The sequence below is a fragment of the Macrobrachium nipponense genome, chromosome 1 (assembly GCF_015104395.2).
Source record: "Macrobrachium nipponense isolate FS-2020 chromosome 1, ASM1510439v2, whole genome shotgun sequence".
Lineage (NCBI taxonomy): Eukaryota > Metazoa > Arthropoda > Malacostraca > Decapoda > Palaemonidae > Macrobrachium > Macrobrachium nipponense.
The window spans coordinates 183,693,192-183,712,662 of record NC_087200.1 but is presented as its reverse complement, the minus strand read 5'-3'; the positions used below and the strand labels follow the sequence as shown (position 1 = coordinate 183,712,662).

General features: G+C 37.2%; 1 protein-coding gene across 5 annotated transcripts in view; it reads left to right on the top strand.

The window, feature by feature from the left end:
• Window positions 1-959: 959 nt before the first annotated feature.
• Window positions 960-19,471, top strand: part of LOC135219903 (transmembrane protein 117-like) — a 421,293-nt gene continuing 402,781 nt past the window's right edge. For 4 of the 5 annotated variants that reach the window (XM_064257103.1, XM_064257101.1, XM_064257104.1 and 1 more), the window contains exon 1: window positions 960-1,090. The gene's annotated coding sequence lies outside the window, so the exon portion shown is untranslated. Of the gene's footprint in view, window positions 1,091-11,064; window positions 11,104-19,471 lie in introns of those variants that run through there. The other variant, XM_064257102.1, reaches the window with a different exon arrangement.

Here is a 19,471-nt window from a genome sequence, read left to right as displayed (position 1 = left end):
TAAAACACGAATAAATAATTGCTATAAGTTATTTCTCTGTGGCTCGAAATCTACCCTGTTCCCAATCTTAATTTTTATAAGCATTCGTTTTCATTAGTAATAAGGAATATTATCATTCCTTATTTACTACGTAATCATCGCATAAACGAATATATGGTTGAATGGCTATTATTCGATAGTAAGATACTTCGTGCTCACTAGTCAAATTAAGATGTTTGAATTAGGTCTTATTAAGTAAGTGAAAATAAGTCCAAAAACTTCAATATTTTGGCGATGTCATCTCATGCGAGATATTTCAAGTTTCCCGACTGTTCAACTTGAAAAAACTCTGCTAACTTTCTTTTTAAACAGTTTGAAACATCGGCAGTAATTTATGCCCGGCGTTTTTAAGCAATCAAGTATTTGCAAGCAAAGTTATTAATGAGTTTCACACACGAGATATTTTCCTTTTGATGCAGAAATTATTCAAATAAGTAGCAAATTGTTTTTGAATTGCTCCTATCACTGTGCTGGCACTAGACCAGCCTGCGATCAATATGGACGTGGCAGATGCCAGCTTGCATAATTTCGGGAATTTCTCCCTGCGAGGAGAATGCGTGATAGTAGAATTTTTCCATTTGTGCATCTATCCCATAAATCTATACCGAGAAATTTGTAATTCAAACGACTTGCAGTAAATGTAAGTCGTTAACAAACTGGTTTTCTTTACCTCCAACATCATCTCCAGTCGTTGAGCTAAGTGTTGCAAAGATTTTTTTACTTTTTCCAGCTCTCATTTAACTTGAACCATGAATCAGAAGTTTTGAAAGGCCATGCTCTGAAGAATCGAGCAATGGACATTACTTCCTCAAGTAAAATACGTAAAGAAAGATTAGGGGAAGGAGTGAGAGAGAGGGGATTTGGCGGGAACACAAAAATGGGCGGGAAAAACAAAGGCGTGCGGCTGTGCGCAGAGGGGGACGAAATCGGAGGCGCGCGCTAGAGCTCGGGAGTTCACTTCAGCTTGACATTTCAGTTGTAGTGGAGGCAGTGTTATGTGCGAGTGTTAGTGTCAGGAATAGCCATGCCAAATTGTATTTACCGTCTGCAGGTGAGTATTGAGGGTTTCTTCGGTTAACAGTCGATGAGTGTGAGGTGAGAGTCGGTAGGAAGTCGACTGTGATCGACGTCAAGTGAAGGATGCTCGGGAATGATCGAATTTTCGCACTCGAGAGAGAACGTTCTTCCTTGTCCATTACTGATGAGGGTCTTGAGTCGGGTGCGGATATCCTCTGTATTTCTGACCTGAGACATAATCCTAACGTTGGGAAAGAGAGTGAGAGGGAGAGACAGAGTGATAAAGAGAGACAGCTCGATAAAGAGACAGATATCGGACATCATCGGCCCCTAAAGCATCTTTATACGGCATCGGTCGACGCTGTGATTTCCCTAAAGTGATTGTTTACTTACACCCGGAGACAGAATGCAGTAAACCTCTTCGTCCATCAATCAGATGTTGCTTGTTGTATTTGTGAGGCATTAAAGCAAAATACCTTTATCATCTTCATTATGGTTTAATTCAGAGTAGACTCCGTATTCATCACTATAAATTGTGGTCTTGGAGATAAGACGTTTTTTTGATGTTGCAGATGAATATCTCGTTATCTTTGCCTCATCCGGTTGAGTTGTATAGCTTTAGACTTTTATTATTGCAGCTTACATTTCCTCTGTCCGGTTTTGTGGATGACCTTCAACAGGAGAGTAAAAGGAGTATAATTCGCACGATAATGCAGGGCCATAAGTTTTGATCAGATAATGGAGAAATATTTTACAGTTAGGGAGGAATAGCACCAAATCACCTTTAACCGAAATAGCCCTACAGATGTAGAATTATTTGCTTTGTAATGACCCGCAGTTGAATCAACCAAACAAATATATGCCTATGCATTTTTTTTTTTTACTTTTTCATCATCCCAGTTGAAACAGCCATACAAATATAGGCCTATGCAAATTATCTCCTTGTAATCATCCGCATTTGGAACAGTAATACAAATGCAGGTGTGCATTTTTAAAAATATATTTTTTTTAACCTCAATTGGAAGAGCCGTACATTTATAGGCTTATGCAAATATTTTTACCTTTTAATCACCTGCAATTGATACGTCTATGCAAAACTTTTAACTTTTTAATCACCCGCAAATGAAATAGCCTGAGATTATAGGCCTGTGCAATTTTTTGTACTTTTTAATCACCCGAAATTGGATAGCTATACAAATATAGGCCTATGCAAAATTATTAACTTTTAATTTCATAACTGATTTGAATCACGTATATGATTTTCAAACTGGATTGTATTTTTGCTGAAGATCTTAGGAAAATGTGAGAGAATTAATGATAATATGCTATGTAAGGATTTTCTGTCTCTGATTTTCCAACCAGAGGTGATTGACCGCCTTCAGAAAGTAATGACTTTGGTAACTGCCTTCCATAATCCTAAACTGAGTTTTAAATACTAGTCTATATTGGCCTTGTCGGACTTAGCGTGCTTCAGTGTACACGTTCAGAAGTCGCGTGCTGAGTTGGCTGTTAAACCCGGGGGAGGGGGGGGTTTAGTATTAGGTCACGTGTCTGTTCCATCGAATGAACAGGTTTTAAGTAATAGTCTCTCTCTCTCTCTCTCTCTCTCTCTCTCTCTCTCTCTCTCTCTCTCTCTCTCTCTCTATATATATATATATATATATATATATATATATATATATATATATATATATATATGCTATTAGGGAATATTTTCTCTCGTCATTTCTATGGAGGTCAGTGGCATTATTTGCAGAGCCTATATCTATATTTAAAATCTGAATCGGTCTATGCTTTCTTTTCTCTGAAATTTCAGGGAGGCAGCTCTAGGATAAGGAAAAGCGGTTCACGCCACTTTCCTTTTATATACTCGTGTAGCCTATATAATTATTAACCTCTCTCTCTCTCTCTCTCTCTCTCTCTCTCTCTCTCTCTCTCTCTCTCTCTCTCTCTCTTCTCTCTCTCTCTCTCTCTCTCTCTCCGCCCTTAAAGGCACTTTGAGTCCTAGAGGACTAACAGTAATCAGCGATAGGTCACCGTAATTGCCAATTCTGTGAATATATTTCAATTTCCTTATAAAACGACTTCCTAAAATCGACCCAACGCGTAGGTAGTTTATGCGCCCTTACGAAACCTAAATAGGCAATTTCCCCACCCAATTACAGCGCTGAGATTACGTTTTCACACTTAATAAATCGTTCACCATTGCCAATTCCAGCGACCCTATACCCTCATAAGCAAACGTTTATCATATCTTCACGGGATCATGTTCATATTTCTCAGAAAATAAGCTGTGGAATATTTTTATAGGGTGTGTGTTCCTATAGACATTGCAGATGGGTTTAGCATAGAAGTTTCATTAATTACAATAATAAAATATTTCCTTTTGTATTCATATATACCTTCTCAGTGTCGGGTTTATTTAAGTTAAGCATCAGCTTTAGGCCTATACGTACAGCTTGGTTCGGGGGTGGGTTGGGTGGGGAGGGGGCGAGGTGGCGCCGCTTAGATTGTCCCTAAACAACTGAGTTTTTTTGTAAGCTTTATTTTTCATTTATCGATTCTTGTTAATTAGAAACAAATCACTTGAGAAGTTCACCATCTATTATAGGCTTACGGAGACTTAATAGTTGACAAGTTGTTCAGAATTGAGACTGCGTTGTTAATGATGCCCAGATAGCGTTTCACATGGTAATGTTGTGGGCGCTTTGTATAGTTCATCATGAAGTTTGTGAAGGCTGATGATAATTAGACCTGTACCCCGTGGGTGGGGGGGGGGAGTTGCGCCAAAAAAAAAAAAAAAAAAAAAAAATCTGGAAGTCCATATTTTTTGTGACTCCTCTTCATTGAACTGTACTTACAAAGTAACAGATAACAGTATTTTTTATTTTTTGCAAGTTTTTTTTATTATTAAACATTAACATCATTCTTCAGTTGTAGGAAATACAAGAGTGATAATAGGAATATGATATAGGCCACCATATCTGTAAATGATTTTAAGTAAAATTCTGTTAACCAAAGCCAGTTCTTTGAACAACATGTAATCGGGTAGAAGGGCATAGCAGACCGCATACCCAATTTTTCTTCTTGATATAACTAAAATATCATTTCAGGTATTTCATCTTGTAGTGGGTACGGGCCTGATAATGGTAGTAATAGCAGTATAGATGCAGTAGTAATGATAGCAGCATGGCAAGAATTTAGGTCTATTGTTGTTTGTTGTTTAATTGCAGGATGGAATGTTGTCTTATCTTTGCAGATTTATTGTTGTTCTTCGAGGTTAGGTGAAAGTAGATTGGAATTTAGCTGAAGTAGTACGTGAACTGAGGACAGCAAAAACAGGTGGGAAGTGAATCTACAGTCTAATGTGCGCTATAATCACCGGTTAGCTCATTAACTTCTATTTAATTATATATAGCGAACATACAAGCTTTGTGGGGTATATAGCTTAGGCTTCCCTTCTTGTTCAGTTGTTTTGCTTGATGAAGTGGAATATGTGCTTTCCAGTTCGTAGCTTTTGAATTATCTCGGTTGCTGCATATAGTACTAGTAACGGTTGACGGTAACACTCGCTGGGTGGTGACCAAACCACTCTGGATGTTTAGTGGGCTCCGAACCATGACCTTCCACAACTCTCTGTTTGAGCTCAGATTTTGTTGCATTTATTGTTATTCTTGATTATATTTAATCACATGTGGTTATTATGCTTTCCACTCCTTTCTTCCTGTATGGATCGGGTAGATACAAAGTCACCAAGTGCCACATGAATACTTTATTGAGTAACATTCAGCCTGTAAACAAGTTTCCAAATTAAAACAAACCTCCAAATTGTAAACAGACACTTAAAATGTAATCCTAATAAAATATGCAAAACAACACAGCAATATTCGTAAAATCAAATATAAAATGTAAGCAGTCCATTGTACCCAACACAGCAATAACACTAACTCCATTACAACTACAAACATACAGTATATCCCACTATAACATTGCCAAATTCATCATAAATATAAGTACATATGATTAATCAATACAGTAACTTACACCTTGGCGCTCCATATCAAACTCCCACACATGCTTAACCGGTGCAATGCTGGCCATACACCTCTGCCAGTACACTCTGGACGTATTACCTCTACAAATAAACAAAAACAGAAATCAGCCTACATTTGCACACCCGGCTAGGAGGACAACCGACACCTGTCAACACACACACATATACAATTATAAATAATTATGATTACATCATACACTTCCTCATGGTTCTTCTGTCGTCCCATTTTTCATATTCATTTTATACTGTTCTGCTCTGTGCAAGCTCATGATCTCGACTCGTTCCAGAATGTGTGCACATTATGAATTACAAAAACGGTGATAACAATAAAGGTTAGACAATATTCCAAGGAAAAGCGATTCGATTTCAAACGATTTCAATGCCCTACTAATGAGAATTCATGTTGAATAGACTTGAATATATATAATTGGTCAACAGAACATTGCTCTAGTACCAAGTGCTTGCAGGAACATAACAAGGTCAGTTTGTTGCCGAGAGGGAGATCATTGAAAATGATAGTGAGCGCCTCAGTGACGTGGTCGGCAAGTGTCGAGTAATATACATAGTTTAGCTGTATGAATTCAACGTCCAGTCTGTAGGGTTTATCTAGTAAGTTTTACACTAGAATCCTGGTTTTGGGTCAAGTACCGTTTGCACATGTTTCTCTTATTTCTGTGTGTTTCTCGGTGTCTTCTGCAATTTCTTGTAAATGAGCACCGCAGTCTTTGGAAGCATGGATTTTAAGTCCCAGTTATGCTAACCAGTCTTGTATTCGTTTCTATTGTAAAAATATTAATAATAATAATGATAGTAATACTGAAAATGTTTGCTTTGTTTGCATTCATTGGTAGGCTTTCGTATATGGAAACTTACATAGGCCTACTACTAATCTGAGACCAATAGTAATGCTCATATGAGCGGTCTTCCATATTGCTCATATTAGTGGGGAGGCTCTCTGCATTACTTTCACTTGTAGAGATTCTCAGTAATGGTCATCTGTTTAGAGAGGGCTTTGAGTAATGCCCACTTCATTATTCTAACTTAACTCAGTGAGGTTTTCATGTAGCTTTCAGTTTTGTGCACCTATGTAGGGGAAGCCTTCAACACACTTTGGGTGACTTCTAGTAATGCTCATTTCTGTAAGGAGTCACTTTAAATTGTTCATATACTGGCTCTATTTCGGATTGTTATCTACGCGTTACCTACTCCCGAGGTGCTAGTACTAAACAGCGTATGGTAAATGTAAAGTAGACGTCCGCATGAAGATATCATTATTAATATAATTTGTCGGCCACTCAATATTGAAATGGGTGTATATTATAATTTGATCGCCGGGCGGCTAGTACTAAACACGGCGTCCCAAGGAGCTTCCGCCATGTTTGGTACTAGGACTTCAGAGTAGGTGACGCGTAGATAAGCCAAAGTAGCACCCAGTGACCCATGTATGTTAGTAGTCTTTCAGTAGTGCTCACATGTGATGATGTTTTCAGTATTACTGATATATATGAGGAGCCTTTCGGTATTATTCATATCTGTGGGGCGTTTTAGCAAATATCAGAGGCGGGAAGGTTTACATTATTAATGTGGGAATGCGTTTTACCATTGGTCATTGTTTTATTTTTATTTTTATTTTTTTCAATCCTTACGCCCAGGAATCTTTTTAGTCCTAATTACCATGCAAATAATTTACATTGTAAGTCATGCATAGGAAGTGCTTTACGTAATACTGTTAAACTTTAACGGACGAAATGCTGATCAGCTGTTGGGAGACTACAGAATTGCGTATCTCTTTAAGGAAATGCTTTAAATAGTGCTTGCTTCCCGTAGGAGGTTAGTGCCATTAATGCATCTCAGACGCGGTGCACTGCAGGCATTACTCGAGGTTATTTGCAGCGTCCCTTTTCATTCCTTTTACTGTACCTCCATTCACACTCTCTCTTCCATCTTACTTTCCACTCTCTTCTAACAATGATTTCATAGTGCAACAGCGAGGTTTCCCTCCTGTTACACCTTGTAACCTTTCAATTATCCTTCCAGCACAGAATGACCTCATAGCACTCAGCGCGTGGCATTCGGCCTGAATTGTATTTTCTATTCTCTTTAAATATTGCTCAACTGCGTAAGCGAGGAGTTACTTGATACTGTTCAGATGTGGGAGGTTTCCTGTATCGCTCATCTTCTTGTACTGCCCACATAGCCTGTGGGTGGAGGGATTTAGCAAATGTCACGTGCTGAGAAGACATTCGGTATCGTTCGTCTCTGTAGGTCAGAGCACCTCCACTGCACATATCCCTGGAGAGTCGTTTAGTGTTAGAATATTCACGTCTGGGAATGCTTCAGGCTACCGCCAATGCTTCCACGAATGTGTACTGTGCTTTCGGTACTGCTTTCACAAGTGGCCATGCTTTCATTTCCTTCTGCTATAGTCAGAGAAGAAGAGAAAGCAACCAGACTTCTACATTGATTTTCTACTCTCATTTGCATCTCAAGCAGGAGTTGGTTTGGAGGGGGACGGTCTTGGTTGTAAAAGATATTTATTCTTTGCTTTTTTTTTTCTTTCTTTTTTTGTATGGTGTTTTTACGTTGCATGGAACCAGTGGTTATTCAGCAACGGGACCAACGGCTTTACGTGACTTCCGAACCAAGTCGAGAGTGAACTTCTATCACCAGAAATACACATCTCTCACTCTTTGCCTTTCGGGTACTGTGTAAGATGAACTCGATAGTGGTTTTATTTATTATTACTTTGCTCTCATCTGATAGCTGTCTTTTAGAGGTGGTTAGTTAAAAAGGATACGTACTGGAGTTCAGTTATGACTATAGTAGATTCACATCAACCCTGCATCTGATGTCTAGGCCAGCCCCTTACGACGCTCCTGACTGGCTGTTGATAAGCCAATCACAAGGCTGGAAACTCTCAGTCTTTCTCGAGAGTTCACATGGGCGGGATGTATGTTCCACCTCTCCTGAATGATACTTTTGAATGACATCCCTCAGGAGAGGTGGAACATACATCCTGCCTATGTGAACTCTCTCGAAATACCTAGAGTTTAACTTTAAAGTCCTGCAATTGGCTTATCAACAGCGAATCAGGAGCGTCGTAAGGGACGGGCCTAGACATTAAATGCAAGGGTGATGTGAATCTACTATAGCTCCATAAGAATGTGCACAGTATGAATGAACTTTATAAACAAACTGGAGAATATCAGTAGTTTTATGGAACTCAGATAACACTTATTATAGGAAGGGTGGTTGAATTCATAAAAAAATTAATCTAAAAGTTTTTTATAGGTCTGTCTGAACTGAATATAGTGCCAGGGTCTTTTTTGTTTAGTCTATATCTGTCGTATAACGGACACACGCTTACATTTTTATCTTTATGTAATATTAAACTGTATGTTTCACGCGTTGTTTTGAGGAACTCATTATTAATTCATTTTTTTGCAGGCGTGGAAACAAAAGTACTGAAATTTGACAGTAAGAGTATAAACGGAAGTGGAAAAGAAAGTCAAAGCATCATATACATGCATATAATAGATAATATATATATATATCTATATATATATATATATTATATATATAATATATATAATGAGCACAAACACACACACGAACACAAACCCACCCAAGTAATATATATATATAGATTATATATACATATAATATTATATACTATAATAAAATAATAGGATGATTATATGTGTGTGTGCTTGCATATAATACACACACACATATATATTACTTGTAAATTATAGTTATACTGATTGCCAGCGTTGGTGTGGAGGGAAGAAGTGTATCTTTTCCTTTGTCGTGAAGGCCAGGGCCCTTTTCTTTGGACATTGGTCAAGATATGGGATTCTCTACATCTAGCGACTCTTCGAAGTTTAGATCCAGCCATCACACACCTACCTACCCACCCTTCCTCCCCCACCCAACTTTCTCTCTCTCTCTCTCTCTCTCTCTCTTCAAGGTTAGGGCTAGATTAGGTCATTTACTTGCCTTTCCTATCAGCCCACTGTATCGGAACAGTGACAAAGGAACCATTAATATTTGATTTATATGATATAATGCAGACAACTGAGTGGTTTTTATAAAAAGCCTGGAATCTTTGAAGAAGAATGGCTCATCCTGACTTGATATTTCGTTTTTCAGGGAGAGAGGTTTGTTTTTGGGCCTCCACCTCTCCCTTCACACACACCACACACACACACACACACACTGGTGACCCCAGCTGAAACACGTCGATAAGACGGAAAGATTCTTTAAAATTAATTTTTTTCTCAGTCGGTAGGACAGGTATCCTATCATTAGGAAAATAGAAAATGAAGTGGACCGAATGAATCTCTTTAAGAGTAACGATAAGAAACAAAGAATACGGAAGCAATGGAAGAATTCCGAACGAATACATTTACTGTAGCTACAGAAATGTTCTTTTTCTACCAAGACATTAGACAGACACAGCAACATGCTCCTTGAATCCTTGAAAGTACATTTTAAATAATTTGAAATTCAATGTACATGAGCTTAATTTTTTTAAAGTGAAGTTTCATATTGAAATGTAGGCGTATGCTAATATTAAAGTCGTCCCTAAGATTATCTTAATTCACCTCCCAGCACACACTGCATCTTGTTACGTGATGTCAAAATGCTCCATCTGTATTCCGCTTGGGAGATTTCTGAAATGGGCACATATTTCATTTTTCGTCGGAGTCCATATCTGATCAGCACGGCGATTTTGGGTTGATTTAACAGTAAGTATATGCTGCTGCCATCTGTCGCTTATGTATTCAGTTATTTATTTATTATTATTTTTTAAGGAGTATGAGCAAATAGATTGCTTTTTGTGGTGATAGTTTTAATTCACAGAAACCATCAAGTTATATGTTGTGTTAAGTGACTCCATTTTAGATTTATTATTCTCCACGTTTCACGAGTTCCTTGTTGGACAAGTGGATTTCGCGCTCAGCTCCAATCCGGGCAACGCGGAACCAGAGAAATTTATTTCTGGTGATAGAAATTCATTTCTCGATATAACGTGGTTCGGATCCCACAATAAGCTGTAGGTCCCGTTGCTAGGTAACCAATTGGTTCCTAGCCGCGTCAAAATATCTAATCCTTCGGGCCAGCCCTAGGAGGGCTGTTCATCACCTCGGTGGTCTGGTAAAAACTAAGATATACTTAACTTTTTTCCACGTTTCACGTTGCATAGAATGAAATAGTTTCGTATATGTATTAAGTTTATTTTCAGTGTTTTGTAAAGGAGTAGGATCAATCGGCCTGCTTGTTTGTGATAATTATTTAAATTCACAGAAACTATCAAGTTCTATGTAATGTTAAGTGACATTTTAAAATTAACTGTTCTCCATGTTCCACATTTAATAGAATGAAATTCAAATTGACTAGAATGAAATAAAGTGAATGAAAAACCTTAAATGACTAAGAGTCGGGTATTAAAAATCTTGCAAAGATTTCGCATCTTTATATCTTAAAAAAAAAGAAAAAAAAAAGTTAAGACTGAAGAATAACCGAGTGAATGGATGAGGATATGAAATTGGGGTGAGCTAGGGCTGTGTGATATCCCTGGATTTATTTTCTTTGTAAGGTAAATAAGGAAAGCTTAAACTCTGGACCGTCAGAATGTCTGGTGACACCGTGGATTACTGACCGAGGAGTGGAAGAGGCTGAAAGGTGAATATGGAGAGTGCAGAATTTGACACATGCAGAATATACGGTAAGGGTCAAAGCCCAAAACATTATTATTATTATTATTATTATTATTATTTCTATTTTCAGGTCTTGATACTTATCCATTTTTTCCCTCTCTTTCTTTTCAACTCTGGTGTCCCACGGTATTGCGACATCAATGAGTGATACTTTCTTCTTGATTTTGTTAATCAACGTCACGTTTGGTCTATTTGCACGTATCATCCTATCTGTTCTGATACCACAGTCCCAGAGGATCTTTACCTGATCGTTTTCTATCACTCCTTCAGGTTGGTGCTCGTACCACTTATTATTGCAAGGTAGCTGATGTCTCTTGCACAGGCTCCAGTGGAGGGCTATTATTATTATTATTATTATTATTATTATTATTATTTATTATTTTATTATTAAGTTTCCATAGGGCCATAAAACCGTCACAAATGTCCCTCTTATAATGTTAATGGTTATTATCATATAAAAATTTTTTTTCAACAATGAAGTTAATTTTATGTGTACCATTTTCACGTCAGTGTGGGATATTATTATTATTATTTTATTATTATTATTATTATTATTATTATTATTATTATTATTTTATTAAAAAAACAAATCAGTTCGTATATGAACACATACGAGTATGAGTTTTATTGTTAAATATACGTACGTATACATAACTGAATTTGTTCCATTATTATTATTATTATTATTATTATTATTATTATTATTATTATTATTATTATTATTATTATTATTATATTATTACAGAAGATGAAACCTAATCATATGGAACAAGTCCACGGTGGCCATTGAATTGAAATTCTAGCTTCTAAAGGATATGACGTTCATTAGGAAGAAGAAGGAGAAGAACGGGGTATAGGGAAATGCAGAGAGAAGAGACCCCACTCATTAAAAGAAAAAAAAAAGAAGAAATCTACGCATGATTTTTTATTAAAATGCAGAGAAAATAGTATTAAGGTAGTAATGTATTGCAATAATAATAATATGCTTTGTTTAGCTCAGGGAATATATACAAAGCAGAGAAAGCACGAGACTGAGTGACAAAAATGATACTCTGCTCTACGTAAACAGTTGCTGAAGTAATAATGATAACGGTATTCATAATTATAGTGATGATGATAATATTGGAATAATAATAGTGATGAGACCAAGCTGTGGGAAAATGTAAACAAGTGGTTCAGTTTTGTCATCTAAGATTAAGACACAGTTCAACCAAAAGTTAATTGGAAAATAGAAACATATCTGCACAACTTAGAATGGGATGGTAAAAACACACGTTTGGTCAATCTTGCAATTTAGTTGTATATTAAGTAAGTCGATGATTGAGAGACTGGAAGCCGCGGAACGTGGACTCTACGTAGAGGAGAATTCCAGGAAGGCTGGACAAAAGAGAAATACTTTATTAAAGGAAATTACTTTATAATCCCGGTCAAGATGGGAAGGTTTGAAGAGTCACTGTCACGGGAACAAGTCAAGGGAAGAGGATAGAATTACGAGGGTTACAAAAGGGCAGAGACCGGTTTCAGAACAGACGAAAATAGTAAAACGTTGAACAGAATAGAAGTACCTATACGGTCATCTCCCCGTATTGGGGGGAGGGGGGATAGATCCGTCAGTGCACCTCATGTGGTGTACCGTAGGCATTACTTAAGGTTGCTTGCAGCGTCCCTTGGGGCCCTAGCTGTAACCCCTTCCATTCCTTTTACTGTAACTGTTCATTTCCTCTTCCTGAATCATGGTGCAACTGCTGGTTTTTCCTCCTGTTACACCTTTCGAACCATTTTTCTGTCAGTTTCCATCTCAGCGCTGAATGACCTCATAGGTCCCAGTGCTTTGTCTTTTGCTTAAATTCTTCAGTGTCATGGGAGTCATGCATAAAGCATTGAAGAGAAATTTTGTCGTGATAGATAACTCTAGTCTTGTCTGTTCATATCCAAGGATATCGGTAACTTTCTTGTTCCACTGTGGCTGATACAGTATTCTGTGTCCCTGAATTGAAGCAGGCTGTTACGAAGTGCCTTATTCTCAGTATCAGTGATGCCTTAGCATCTCCTCCAATCACTTCCTCGAAGACTAAGAGGATTTATTATTATTATTATTGTTCATGCAACAAGCCCACAGGGGCCACTGACTTGAAATTCAAGATACCAAAGAATCGTTCTTCATCTTTTATTAAGATGTTCAAGGATCCTTTTGGTCCCAGGGGGCGGATTTTACATCTAAATTCCGTCGAACCTTACATCTGCATTTTACCTTCTCTGCTGTACTTTGTCTTGCCTGTATTGACAAGATGGTAGCTACCTACCATGTATTTTGGTTTGGGAAGGGGGGAGGGGTGGGGGGGTGGGGGGATTGGAAGGGTTATGGGTTGGGCGGGGGGAGAGGTCAGGCCTTAAGCAGTTTTACGAGGTTTTGATTCCGTTCTACGTAAGGGCTAGAATTACACTTAATAATTTAATCTCTTGGGTTTTACTTTGAAATATATTTCCATTATTTTGTTTAGAAATTGTTCGCGTCATTTGTTTTTTATTTTCATTATATATTTTGCTTCACTATTATGATTACCACTCTCTCTCTCTCTCTCTCTCTCTCTCTCTCTCTCTCTCTCTCTCTCTCTCTCTCTCTCTCTCTCTCTCTTCTTATATGAGCATATTTATCAGGTGAGACTCGCAAGATTTTGAAATGTTTCAGAAAGGGTTGTAGTTTGGACTTATATAACTGTTACTACTGGTATTACCAAAACATGAAATAAGCACCTCAGTGGCGTGATCAGTATGGTCTTGGGCTGCCATCTCAGTGGCTGCAAGTTCGATTCTCGGGCATTCCATTGTGGTGTGAGAGATGTGTATTTCTGGTGATAGAAGTTCACTCTCGACGTGGTTCGGAAGTCACGAAAAGCCGTTGGTCCCGTTGTGGAATAACCACTGGTTCCATGCAACGTAAAAATACCATACAAACAAACAAAACATGAAATATATAATAATAATGATAATAATAATAATTTCGTTTCTTGGCAATAATCGAAAAGAATTTTAACATACACAGATCCAGTCCGTCTTTCAGTATTGATACATTAAAAGAATAAAACCAACACCCAAGTATTTCTCCTTCAAAAGAGGAAGAAAGAAAAAAAGACTGTGACACAAACGCACACAAACATTAACAAGACAGACAGAGAGAGAGAGAGAAAAAAAATAGGAACTCGACATGTTCGCGAAACATACGACACTTTTTTTCATTTTATTTTTTTTCACGGTTAAAAATAACAAAGATTTTCAGGGGTTTAGACGTTTTGCGGCTGCGTTCCAGTTATATACCTGAAAATGGAAAAGCGCTTGTGACGCGAAAGAGCATATATTTCCCCTTTTGATAAAGGTTGTAAAACTTGCCTTGCGAAAGAGGTGGGGAAAAGGGACTGCCTGACTGATTTTTTAAAAATTGGAGGGGAAAATATGGATTGAGAGGGAGTGTATCTGATTATATATATATATATATATATATATATATATATATATATATATAGTATATATATGCATACATATATATAATTCTGACACACGGGGTCGAACGAAGGTCTTTCAAAAAGTAACTTATGTGGTTCAGTTGGTAGCACCCTTAAGAAAGATAGATGTACACACTTAAAAGATACACACACATTATAAATATACAGGTATCCATAAGACCTATTAAAACACTCTTGTTTAAAGCTAAGGACTATATTGCGGTGGACTGACTTCCCCCCTTATCAAGTAGTGAATGACAAGAAGTTACATTTGCGAAATTTATAGTGGGAGATATGCCCTTAGGTGATGCCTGGGGTCACTGTTAAGTGGACGTTGGTTTCATCAATTGTCTCAGTCTGCTTCATTGTTGCCTTAAGGAAGATATTGTCTATTTGGTCAGAGTCCCAGGCTCGTATTATCTTGTTGTTTTATCAGTGAAGATTCTACCATCTGACATTTGTATCGACAGCTGCTCTTGTATAAAACTCGGGATGAGTTCCAATCCATGGTATGGAACGTGTTATTTAGTATATGATAGGAAATTGCCGAACTATGTTGTCCATATCTAACTGAGCGCTTATGTTGAGTTAATCTTTCCGAGAGATATTTCCCTGCGAATTCATGCTGAACGTTAATTAAGGATTTCCCCAGTGTATTCGGATAAGTGAAGACGAAAGGGTTAGCTTGACCTAAAGTTTATGTGATCTCTCGTAAATTGTCCACGTGAGGGATTAGGATGTTGTTTGTGAATTTTTCCCTTTCTTTGTATTCTGTTGGGTTGTAAAAAGTGCTCTTTGCTTTATGTATGTCTTTTTCTATTATGTGCTTGGGGTATTTTAACAAGATAAGTTGATTTCTGATTGTTTCATGTTTTTTGCTAAGAAAATCTTGGGAGCAAATTTTCAGCGCTCTTAAGAAATAAATGACTTGCTATGCCGATTTTGACTGATATGTCATGATAGCTGTAAAAATGTAAGTATGAAAGTGAGAATGTCGCTTTAATGAAGACAGTGAATTTGTAGCTGTTATTAGTTTTGATGATTAAGACATCTGAAAAGGGGATTTGGTTATTGTTTTCTCATTCTACTTTAAATTTTATGCTCGGGACCAAGGAATTTAACAGAATAATTTATTCACAAATATATATATATATATATATATATATATATATATATATATATATATATATATATATTTTTATTTTTAACAGAATTCAAGATGAAGATAAAGTCAACATCCAGTAGGTGTATTGTGTTTTAACATTGTAACGTGCAACAAAGGAGCAAGACAAACAATGAAGGCTCGAGTTCGCTCTTCTAATATTTTTAGATGCGATTTCTGCGAAAATCCTTTAGAAAGTCCCGTTACGAAGAACAGTAACCTTAAACGGTCAATTTGATTTATTCTGATACCTTAAGATAACGCATCGTTCAATGCACGGCGTTAATTGCTGTTGGCCAAAGATAAATTTTACCATAAAGATAAATTTTACCATAAAGATAAATTTTACCATAAAGATAAATTTTACCATAAAGATAAATTTTATCATAAAGATAAATTTTACCATTGTCCCCGTTTGGGTTGCATCGTATAGTCATTACTTTGGGTTCTTTGCAGCGTGTTCTTGGCCCCTTCCATTCATTTTACAGTACCACTATTCATATCCTCTGACTTCGCCCCCGTACACCCCCCCTTCCCCCCCTCCTAACAATTGTTCATAGTGCAGCAGCGAGGTTTTCCTCCTGTTACACCTTTGTAACATCCTTTACATTCAAATTCTCGCTGAATGACCTCATAGGTCCCAAGTGCTTGACCTTTGGTCTAGATTTTATATTCCATTACATTCCAATCCCCTTAATGGGTGTTGTACACATTTTAGAACTGTGAGATTAGAGGGTCATTTATAAGACTTCAGGTATTTCAGAATATTATTGTTTGTATGAATTTGTATGGTATCTGTTCTGTTCAGCTAAGCCTCAAATCTCGGCGCTGGTTGAGAATGGTATAACATATATATAGTACACACACACACACACACACACACACACACACACACATATATATATAGTATATATATATATATATATATAATATATATACTATATATATATATATATATGGCCTAAATTCTACTATGTTCTATTCTATTCTACTTCACTGGCGTCCTTTTTGGTTCCACCCTTCGTTAGCACCTTATTCCGCAGGTCGATGGGAGAGGAGTCCTAATCCCTTCCAGAGGAAACGAGGGGAAGTAAGGAAAGGGGGGGTGGTCGGGGAGAGGGGGGGGAGTATTCGCAAAGGAGACGAGAGATATGGACGATTGTGAGAACTGGGATAACTGAGGAGAATGGTTGGAAATTGAATTAGAACGAGACTTTTGGAACAGACGAAAGTGGTATCAGATTTGGATATTCAAAGTGTGGGTAAAATGGGGTTTTATTATTTGGCTAATAATATAACTCTTGGGGTCATACTCGCTCGTAAATTGTTCATTATTACAAGTTAAATAAGAATTTTCCTTCGTCTTTCCGAGGTATGAGTTTTCCCTATTACTTGATTTTGTTATGGAAGATTTTTAATTCTCTCTCTCTCTCTCTCTCTCTCATCTCTCTCTCTCTCTCCATAGGAAAGTCTTCTCTGATTACCATAAACCATAATAAGTGCAAAGAGCAGAAGTGACTTAGAAAAACAAAATGACGATTCAAGAGAAACAACAGTTTTTTTTTTAGGATTATCAACAAATTATATATATATATATATATAATATATATATATATATATATATACACATATATATATATATATATATATATATATATATATATATATATATATATAATATATATATAATTGTTTTAGTTTTGAATGTCCAAGTTATTTTTTAGCCTCTCACTGGAAATGGAAGAGGTAAACAGTAGCGCCCAGTGTATGTAAAAAAAAAAAAAAAAGAGTAGTGAGTGAATCCAAAAACAAATGCGGAGCAATGGCACGCGTGCATTGTGTGTTTGTTTATGGTATGCAGAGGTGTGCTTGCACAGAAGCAAAATAATGTTATATATATATATATATATATATATATATAGGTATATATATATATATATATATATATATATATATATATATATATATATATATATATATATAGCCTTGTGGGTAAAAGAGCTTCACTGTACGTCCTGAATTTTTGGTTCCATGGAATGCGCCCATGAGCCGACGAATTTCTTATCAACTAAGGATATGTGTAGCTTAATCCGTATAGCTATATGAATTACGGTGGTGTGATAAGACTCATAATATGGTTATGTGCGACAAAAGCACTACAAAGTTATCAAGGTCGGGGTGGGTTGATGCCGACTACAAAACGAATACTTGAGCGCGACAGGGATTTGTAGGTGAGAGGCGGCTTTAACTTATACCTCTCGTGATAGCCTTGTGGGTAAAGAGCTTCATTGTACATACTGAATTCTTCGTTCCGTGTTTGGCGCCCATGAGTCAACGAATTTCTTATGAACTAAAAAATTCCCCTTCAGTTTACATATGAAAATATATTATTTCCAAGATAGAGCGAATTAGATATTAATGAACATTTGTAGCTTAATGCATATGTATAAATCACGGTGATGTGATAAGAGATATTATATACAGACATACATACATACTATCACTGACCGGCTCAGTCAGGCACCGCTGGCCGACAGCAGGCGCATACATGTTGCGACAGGTTGCTTAGGAAAGATCTTCATCTTGAGGCCCCTTAAACGGAGCTTGATAAAACTCAGCCCATAGTTAAACTCTGATATTGATGTTAAATGCCTTTGTGGTCATTTATGTTAACTCATGGTACCAAATTTGAATACATTAGGCTCATCTTTGACTATTTGGGACCTAATTCGCATAGGGGGCTGCACCCCCCTGGTATAAAGGTCGGGATAGATAGGCTATGACCCCCTTCTCCACTGGTTGGTTAAGTTGAAAGGCCATAGTCCTCCTGCCCCCTAATACTGTGGGAATCCCTCGGGCTCCCATTCCCAGGGGGGATTCCCCCCCCCCTTTTACTACTGAGGGTGCCTTATGGCCCCCATATTGTGGGGAGCCTGTCTGTACCTATACAAACTCTTCTATATAGATGTCAAATTTGAAAGTTGTAAAAAATGAGGGGACATGAAAAAGAGGGGCTATGACCCCTTAGAAACGGCCCCTGAATTTCGGATTTTGACTAAAACCTTCGTTGGTTTGGGGGGGGAAGGGAGTCCATGGTAAAAATTTGGTAGCCCTACGTGTCACCTCCGAAAGTTATAAAATATGAGGGGATATGAAAAAGAAGGGTTATGACCCCCTTAGAAATGTCCATCGAATTTCGGATTTTAACTAAAACCTTCCTGGAGGGGGAGGGGGGTTTTATGGTGAAAATTTGGCACCTATAGCGCTCATAGTCTGGGCGTGCATAGCGAAGAAACAGACAGAAATTGCTTTTTATATTTATAGCTGATATAAATATCTATAACTATAATTTCCTGGCGAGATAAAGAGAGATTGCCGTTCAATGGAATGGTTCATTGTTTATCATTCCTCCTGTCTGTGGTCATATTGCGAATGTCTTAACCAATTACACTATTCATGGTAAGTAAGATTATTTCAGTGTTTGCCTGTACAATGAAACTGAAATCATCCTTACAGGCCGAACAAAATAACCTTTGAAATCTATATTGCAATGTTTAGAGTAGCATTCTAACGAGTTTTGCATTGATACAACCAAACGAATTCATTTCGTTCAGTTTCAACACATAAATTGTAAAATGAAAGACGTGGTCGTATTTTTAGAATATAATTTCTGCTTTTAACAAGTTTCATTTAGGACCCATTGACGCAAGTCCTCCTTTATGTCGTCATTCCTGAAGTAAAAAAAAGAAAAAAAAAATTCTGTCTTGCAAAGTCTGAGTACCCGGCATAATTACTACTATTTTCGTTCGTGTAGCTGCGTTTGTCAGACAGAAATCACGCGCGGAGAGAGAGAGAGAGAGAGAAAAAAAAAAAGATAGTTTCTGTCACGCATCTCGCATTCCTGTGAACGTTCTCATGAAATATTCTTTTTTTTCTCAGTTGGTTTATTCGAGCATGATTGCCGTCTTCGTTGTGT